Raw genomic sequence first — 9,303 nt, 5'->3', positions numbered from 1 at the left:
GACACCTTATCTTTTGACAGTACCCCGGCCGAGCTTGACATCAAATGGGCCAAAGTAGTCAACACCAGTGTTCGTGAACGGAGGTTTGTCTGGTAGAAGACGGTCTTCAGGTAAGCCTGCCATGTTCTGCTCACCAACCTTTCCAGAAATCCTACGGCAAGTTTGACATTTGTTGATTATCTTTCTAATTGTCAAATTGGCTTTTGGATCCAATATCTGCAGTTGCGCCAGCACATAATTGCGACTGCAGTGACCAGTTCTTTGATGGATGTCTCTCAAGATGATTTCAGAGATTTTGCTGTGTTTAGAAAGAATTGCTGATTGTTTAGCATTTTCTGGCAAGCCTGATTTATTGAGTCTGCCGCCAACTCTCAGCATCCCATCTCGAAGAACTGGGTCTAATTTGAACAGCTGGCTGGTACAACTGAGCTGTCCTCCCTTCTGTAGGATTTTGATCTCCTCTCCATGATGTTGTTTCTGGCTGAAGCGAACAATTTCTGACTTGGCAGCCTCAAGATCCTCCAAAGCAAGTGCTTTCTTTCCCATTGCAGATTTAAATGTCTCCATGTGCACTTGCAACTTTAACTTTCGCTTTCAGGATCATTTTCATTTTTCTGGACTATTTTTGAGCAATGCTTTCTTTCTTCTTTTACCATCCACAGCACCTTCCTTAGCTTCATCATCCAGGCCACTGCTCTTTTCAGTTTATTCCAGTCTGAATAGTAGTCAATGACATGTTTCCTTGATTCCATGCCTTCCTCAACTTTCAGTATATAAATTGTTGCTGAAGACTTGACTTCTGGATCATTTTGAAGGTTTTCCTTCTTTCTCACTGGCTGTTCTGGCCATTCGTTTTCGTCTAGAAGATAGTTTGGCCCGTGAATCCATGAGCCTCCTTCCAACAGATCTTTTGCCTTTAAGCCTCTGCTTGCTTGATCTGCAGGATTTTCTGCAGATGTCACATATTTCCATTGCGATGGCTTGGTTGCTTCTCGAATCAGTAAAACTCTATTTGCAATGAAAGTTTAGAAGCAAGATGTTTCACTATCAATGTATCTAAGCACAGTTGTGCTGTCCGTCCAGAAGACCGATTGTTGCAGAGGAACATGAAGTTCTTGTTGCAGTAATCTGTCCATCCTCACTGAAGTCACTGCTGCAGTTAGCTCAAGCCAAGGAATTGTGACTTGTTTGAGCGGAGAACCTCTTGATTTCCCAATGAGAAAGGTGCAATGTCTCTTGCCTTGTCTATTTTCCATCAACAGGTAAGAGACAGTTCCATATGCATAATCTGAAGCATCGGAAAAATGATGCAACTGCGCAACAATGGTGCATCCGAAAACTGTAGGCTTTAGGCATCTACTCACATGGAAGTTGGAGAGGAGTACAATGTCTTCTTTCCATTTTTTCCAAATTTTTGCATGCTTTTCATTGCTCTCCTTGTCCCAACCATGCTGCTCTTTACAGAGATCTTTCAACAAAGGTTTTGCAGGCAAGATGACTGGTGCTAGAAAGCCAAGAGGGTCAAAAATGGAATTATTGACTGACAAAATGCCTCTTCTGGTTACTGGCTTGTCTTGCAACTTTATAGTGTAAGTGAAGGTATCTGTTTCTGTGTCCCACTGTACACCAAGAGTTATCTCAACTGGCAAACTGTCATGCCTAAGATCCAGATCTTTCACTTTATTGGCTCTGTGTTTTTCAGGAATTGACATCAACACCTTTCTACTGTTACTTGTCCATTTTGTTAATGTAAACCCTCCACTGGTACACAGAGCATGAAGATCACTGACTAATTTCACTGCAGCCTCTTCTGTAGCTACACTTTTCACACAGTCATCTACTTAGACAGGACTGTCTGAACAGCTTCTGGAGACGCTTCTTCCTTGTGATCTTCTGCCGTTCTTCTTAGCGCATATGAGGCGACACTTGGTGAGGAAGTAGCTCCAAAGAGGTGCACCATCATCCTAGATTCCTTCATGGGCTCATCCAGCTTGCCATCTGGCCACCAAAGAAAACAAAGAAGATCAGCATCTCTTTCTGGTACATTGACTTGGTAAAACATTGATTCAATGTCTGTCAGATCCAGTCCCTGCAGCAACTCCTTGTTTAGAGGCATATCCTGGTATAAAGCCGTACAGTCGAACATGACTCGCAACTTTCTCTTCTTCAGGTGATACACCCCATGGTGTGGTATATAGAACACTCTGTTGTCGTCATGACTCAACTGGTGGTCTGGCACTGGAACTGCATAGCCCTTGGTGATGATATTTTCCATGAAGCACTTATAATCTTCGAAAAACTGAGGATTCTTCTTAAACTTCCTGAGCAAACATGCTATTCGCTGCTCCACAACAGAACGGTTGTTTGGCATTTGGAGATTTTCATTCTTAAGTGGCAATCCAATGTTATAGTGTTCATTTTTGAAGGTCGTTGTCTTTTCTACTGATCGTAGAAACTGTTTGTCCTCTTGTGACATTTCCTCTTTGTCGTCATAATTACGTTCTGAAAAATCTATGTTATACTGTTGGACCAGTTGCTTCTCAACTTCCACTAAGGAGATTCTGCTTACTGAGAAATGTGGTTCTTTGTTTTCTGAGTCATTTAGTTCTTTTCTTATGGGTCCATTCACAACCCATCCAATGGTGGTCTTCACTGCATAGGGACCTCCATTTTGTCCATTAATGACACGCCATGGCTCCATTGCTTTTGCACAGTTGGCTCCTATAAGCAGGTCTACATTAGCCTCCATCTCTGGTAGCCTCACTTCATGTAGATAAGACCACTTCTGAATGTCTGACTGTTTGGGTATGTTTCCACTACTCACAGGTATACTAGAGTAAACACCTTGGGTAAGTCAACAAACTTGGAATCTTCCAACCCACACACTGATATAACAAAACTGTTCATGAGTTTCTGTTCTCCTGGTTTTTCTTGACTCGTGGTACTTAGGAGTATCCGTGTAGGCTTTCCTTTAACATTCAGTTTCCTTTGTAGATCTTCAGTGCAGAATGTTGCTGTGCTTCCCGGGTCCAAAAAGGCATATGTCTCTATATATTTATCATTCATTTTAGATTTGATCTTGACTGGAACTATAGAGAGCACACATTCCTCGTCTCTGGCCCCTGTAAGCCCACAAGTCTTTTGAATGACAACAATAATAATAATAATAATAATACATTTTATTTGAAAGCGCCTTTCAAAACACTCAAGGTCACTGTACACAGTAGAGTAAAAAGCAACATAAAAGCAAAGAGTTTACACAATCATAAAACATAAACAAATTTAAAATAGCCGAATGGAGAGGTTATGTGGGATAAGCTATTTTGAACAAGTGGGTTTTGAGTTGGGACTTAAAGAGAGAGAAAGTAGAGATATTTCTTAAATCATGAGGTAGGGAATTCCAGAGTCAAGGAGCAGAGCAGCTGAAAGCCCTGCTCCCCATGGTGACAAGACGGAGGAAGGGGAAGGAGAGTGAAAGGGAAGAAGAAGATCTGAGACAACGAGATGGGGCGGTGATGTTAACCAGATCAGAGAGATATGGAGGAGAGAGATGATGAATAGCTTTAAATGCATACAAGAGTATTTTGAAATTGATACGATACTTGACCGGGAGCCAATGAAGTTGCTGCAGAACAGGAGTGATGTGGTGGATAGAAGGGGTCCTGGTGATGATACGGGCAGCAGAATTCTGGATGCATTGAAGCTTGTGGATGGATTTTTGAGTAAGACCAAAAAGAAGTGAATTACAATAATCAATCCGGGAAGTAACAAGGCTATGGACAAGAATGGCAGTGGCATGTGAGGTGAGAAAAGGACGGAGACGATTAATGTTGCGCAATTGAAAATATGCAGACCGAGTGATATTATTAATGTGTGAATTGAAAGATAGAGTACTGTCGAGGATGACACCCAAACTTTTCACAGAGGAAGAAACGGAGACCGGCGAGTTATTGATAGTAATAGAGAAACTGTTGGTTCTGGATAATGTTGATTTAGTGCCTACCAAGAGGAGCTCGGATTTATTACTATTGAGTTTGAGAAAATTAGAAGAGAACCATGAATTTAGTTTAGCTAAGCAGAGGGTAAGGGAAGATGGGGGAAGAGCAGAATCAGGTTTAGTGGACAGATAGAGCTGGGTGTCATCGGCATAACAGTGAAAATGGATATTGTATTTACGGAAAATATGTCCAAGTGGTAGAAGGTAGATAATGAAAAGAAGGGGCCCCAGGACAGATCCCTGGGGCACGCCAGTGGTCAGAGGAAAGGGCTGAGAAGTAAAGGATTTGAGTTGAATGAACTGAGTGCGATCAGACAGGTATGATTTAAACCAGGCTAGTGGAGTATGGGAGAGACCGATGGAGGCTAGCCTACTGAGAAGAATGGAGTGAGAAATAGTGTCGAAGGTAGCGCTCAGATCGAGGAGGATAAGAATGGAAAGTAAACCAGAGTCAGCTGCCATAAGAAGATCATTGGTTATTTTTATAAGTGCTGTTTCAGTGCTATGGGAGGGGCAAAAACCAGACTGGAACTGTTCATACAGATTATTATTAGTTAAATGTGAGTGGAGTTGTGTGGCAACTAATAGGAACTTGAGCACAAGGTGCCTCAGTACCATCAGTAACATCATTCTTTTCTGTTTCCACATAACTTTCTTTTTTCCCCAGGTGCAGAATGTCTGGGTGCTTTAGTAAACACTCTTTACATTCAATTCTGCCCTCGCAGAACTTGCTGAGATGCCCGGAAACCAAACATCCAAAACAGAGTCCCTTTGACCTCAAGAAATCTACTTGTCTTTCCACTTGTCGCTGCACGGTTGTCTGGGATGTTTCCAAAGAGTGGATCCATAGCTATTTTAGCTTGGCAGTCTATAAAGTTCACTAAATCTGCAAATCTTGCTCTTTTGCCCCTCTTTTCTTGGAGTTCAAATGCTTCAACATGCCAACATTGTCTGGTTTTGCAGGGCAGCTTAGATATCACTGTGCGTAGATTGGTTGGATTATCCATCTCTTAAAAAAATTCGACGTCCTCCATGGTGTTGCGACATCCAGTCAGGAACATAGCATAAGCATTTAATGCTTTTGCGTCATCATTTTTCACTTGCGGCCATTTGAGTGCTTTTTCAATGAATGCGCTTGCGATCCTTAGCTCATCTCCATAGTGCTTATGTAGCAACCATCTGGCCTCATGGTAACCTTTGCTAGGAGTCATGTGTACACAACTGCGAATTAGCTACTGTGGTTCGCCAGCAGTGAACTGTTCAAAAAAATACAACCTATCTTGATCATTATCAGTCTTTTGCTCTACTGCATTTTCGAAGACTCTTATGAAGGACTTACAGTGGCTTGCAAAAGTATTCAGCCCCCTTGAACTTTTCCACATTTTGTCACATTACAGCCACAAACATGAATCAATTTTATTGGAATTCCACGTGAAAGACCAACACAAAGTGGTGTACACGTGAGAAGTGGAAAGAAAATCATACATGATTCCAAACATTTTTTACAAATAAATAACGGAAAAGTGGGGTGTGTCCCACCTCTCTTTCATCTACCATCTTACAAGTTGCAGGGTTTATTGGCACAAGTTGCATGCACTTTTTGTCTTCTCCTTAGAATTTTTAATAGACATATTGTAAACCAGCTTCATTATGTGCCAAAAACTCCACATTGACTGCATCAAATCCTGTTTTACAACATGCGGTCCCACAGGCAGAGAAAGAAAAAAGAGAGTGGGGTTGACGACGGCACGCAGTTAAGTTTCACTTTCGTTTTCCACTAAACTTAATGAGCCTCTGAAAGACGTCCTTTTCCTCTTACAGCACGAAGTAATAAGAGAGTTTGTTACTTTCTTCTAAAGAATAATCCAAAGATTTATCCGGTTCTGCGCCAGCATCCTTAAGCTGCGCCTTTTATCTTACATTCCGCTTGACTGCGCCCTTCCATCCGAGCGCCGTGCAGCCGATCCACCACATGACGATGAAGCGACTTTTTTGACTTATGTAGCGGCGGCACTCCGTCTCTGTTTTACTCTTCTGTACCACCTTTAGGAGTCAGTCCGGCAACATGCATTTGAAACGCGAGCAAGTCCATGTACTTTTCTTTTAAGAAAGGTGTTTATTGAAACTTTGAATTTACATGGCAAGACTCGGTCAAAAACTGTGTTGCTTCCAGCTTATCCGACTCCCCAACTACGTAATAGTGATGTTCGATTCGTGAACGAATCGTTCAATACTCGAGAATCACTTTACTGACTCGTGAATCATGATTCACAAGTGCAACTGACTCACTGACTCATCCCTGTTGCTGTTAGCAAACTAATTTCATTAGTAGAAATATATCTAGCTTATAATTAAAATTGTGGGGAAAAAAACAACAGCCAGTTTGTTAACAAAAACATTTCTGCTCTGAACTGGAAGAAAAAACCCTGAGTAGAAGCTCACATCAAGACAATAGCTCCTCGGTTCACAGTAGCATCGCTCAGCTAGCATGCTAACAGCACATTTGAGTTACTCACCCCCTCCCTTGCTGTGCTGAATCATAGCATAAGCGAATCACTCAGGACTCACTCACGTCCTCCCTCCTGGCTCACAGCTCAAACAAGTTGAACGAATCACTAAGGCTACGTTCACACTGCAGGTCTTAATGCTCAATTCTGATTTTTTGATCAAATCCGATTTTTTTGTCTGCTTGTTCACACTACAAATAAAACGTGACAGCAAACGCTCTCTAGTGTAAACGCTCAAAGCGGCCCGCATGCGCAAAAGAAGATGTCACACACAACTCGCTCTGTTTACATCCAAAGCAAATAATAGTGTTTGACTGATGGCCCTTAATATAAAGACTTCGGACTTTATGTTTCCCAATTTTTGCTTTAAGTTATTTTGTTATTTACATAATAATGTGAATAACCTAATAATGATCCTTATTGCTTTTTAGAGGAGTGGTGCTTCAAAGGATAGTTGCAGATTTCTGTCAGAATCTGCAGATTATACAGTACAAATAAAATGTTCACATTTCTCCAACGTTGTCTTCCCAACAGTTTCACTGACATCTACACTGGATGGCCAGGAAGCGTTCGCGATGTCTTCTCGGGCGCTTCTCCGGCGCTGATAATTGGCGTCTGTCTTGTGTCAGTGACGTAAAAGACGGATTTAATGCGACATGACCGTTCAAACAGCCGTGGCTTTCTAAAACATCGGATATGTATCGGATTCAGTACCACATATGAAAGTGAGCCAGATCGGATTTGAAAATATCGGTTTTGTGCTGTTCACACTGTCATACCATGATCGGATATGGATCGCATAGGGTCAAAAAAATCGGATTTGATGCGCTTTCGCCTGCAGTGTGAACATAGCCTAACTCACTCACCCCTTCCCTTCCTGTGCTGAATCGTAGCATAGACGAATCACTCACTCACTCACTCACTCCTGGCTCACAGCTTCTTCTTCTTCTTGGTTGGCAAGCAATGTTAAGGTGCATTACCGCCCTCTGGCTCACAGCTCAGTGGACATTTAGATGAGAAAATATATATTTGACACATTTAAGGAAAATACTAATAAAATAAAATAAAAATTAATAAATGTTCCCTTTAGAATTTTTTTTGCTCTTTTTTGCTCTATAAAATAATTGTTTTCTTTTACAATCATTCATCTTTAGCAGTAGGATTTACATGAAAAGAGAAACAAATTAAGTTTGAGTGAAAATATACATTTTTGCACTCTCTGGTCAACTGACTCAGTGACTCAAATGACTCAAGAAATCCGATTCACTTTGGTGAGTGACTCATTAAAACTCGATTCAGTAAAAAGAATTGAATTTATTTTAATCCACTACGTAATTACAGTGTGCCGGAAGCCCAAAATACCAAAAAGCACATTAGAATGCCACACTTCTATATTCTATACTTTTAAGAAAACAGTATTTGGAAATTAACTGGAAAGTATACTTAACAACAAAGATGTTAATCATTTTACCAGTACCAATAAAATTAACATTTAATTGGCTCTTACAGGACCTGTTCCTCTGGTTCACTCAAAAAAATTAAATTGGGCAGTTATTACATTGACAAGAGTCTAACTAGTTGCCTGGACATGTGATATCACAGGATCACATGAGATTTCAAACCACAGGAAAATCAATGGGGTTATAACAGACAGGGAAGAATACACACTCCACATGTATGCTACTGTTATTTATTGTGGTTTAACCTGTAAAGGACAAAACAAGTAAAGATAATTCTGTATCAATCTTTGTAATCATAGCTTTCCTAATTTTTTTAAGTATGGAGTGACTGCTCAATGGCGTGGTGGTTAGCACTGTTGCCTCAAAGAAAGAAGATTCTGAGTTCAAATCAAAAAATGAGTTCTGTCTGGAGTTGGTCTCCCTGTTTGCACGGTTTTCTCTGGGTACTCTGGCTTCCTCCCACAGTCCAAAGACAAGCTGTTAATGGGGTTAGGTTGATTGGTGATTCTGAATTCCCTGTAAGTGTGAATGGTTGCCTGTGTTAGCTGTGCAATAGACTGGTAGCCTGTCCAGGGTGTACATCACCTCTCACCCTGTAACACATGGGATAGGCTCCAGCCCCCCCATGACCCTGACAAGGACAAGTGGAAGAGGATTTATGGATGGAGTAACAGCTATGTGAAATTTGTTATAAATCCAATAAATTGGAGAAAATAACGGTGTGCATAACAAGTTTTATGTTATCTAGACTCTAGAAATGAACTTTTCCATGGGTTGGATGAACTTTGTAGTAAATAAGTTAATTCATCAGTTAATTAAGCGGTCCAAGTCGGTCCAACTTAAATACATTAAATTGGAATAACAGAATTGCATAATGCTAAAATAAAACATTTTAATCATTTGCCAATTCTTTCCATGATTGTTTACTGTTCAATAGTTTTTTGTTTGAGTGTTAGTTGAAATAAATTAATAGATTAACAAAAGTAAAAGAAAAGGCTATTTCAAGCTCATACCCAGCAAACATACCCCCATGGAGATATGGACACTGTGGGCAGCCCACTGTAGCCCGCATGTACTGGCATGAAATGTAGGGTATATTTGTCCACAGCGTACACACACAGTATGCAAATGCTCTGGTTGTGGACTGCTCTACTGGGATTCCACTGTGCAGGGCCCAGACTGTCCCACATGTCATGTACATACCGAGGCCCACAGTTGGATGCTGACCTGTGCCCCACAGTGAACCGTGGTACATATAAAAATGGACCCCACCCACTGATATGTTTTTATTACTGTGAAGCGTTTATTAACGTGACCCACTCCTCCCCTGTAGCTGAGC

This window comes from Oreochromis niloticus, linkage group LG3 (genome assembly GCF_001858045.2).
Source record: "Oreochromis niloticus isolate F11D_XX linkage group LG3, O_niloticus_UMD_NMBU, whole genome shotgun sequence".
In the NCBI taxonomy this organism is placed as follows: Eukaryota; Metazoa; Chordata; class Actinopteri; order Cichliformes; family Cichlidae; genus Oreochromis; species Oreochromis niloticus.
The sequence above is the reverse complement of the archived record's forward strand: the minus strand, read 5'-3'. Positions refer to the sequence as shown.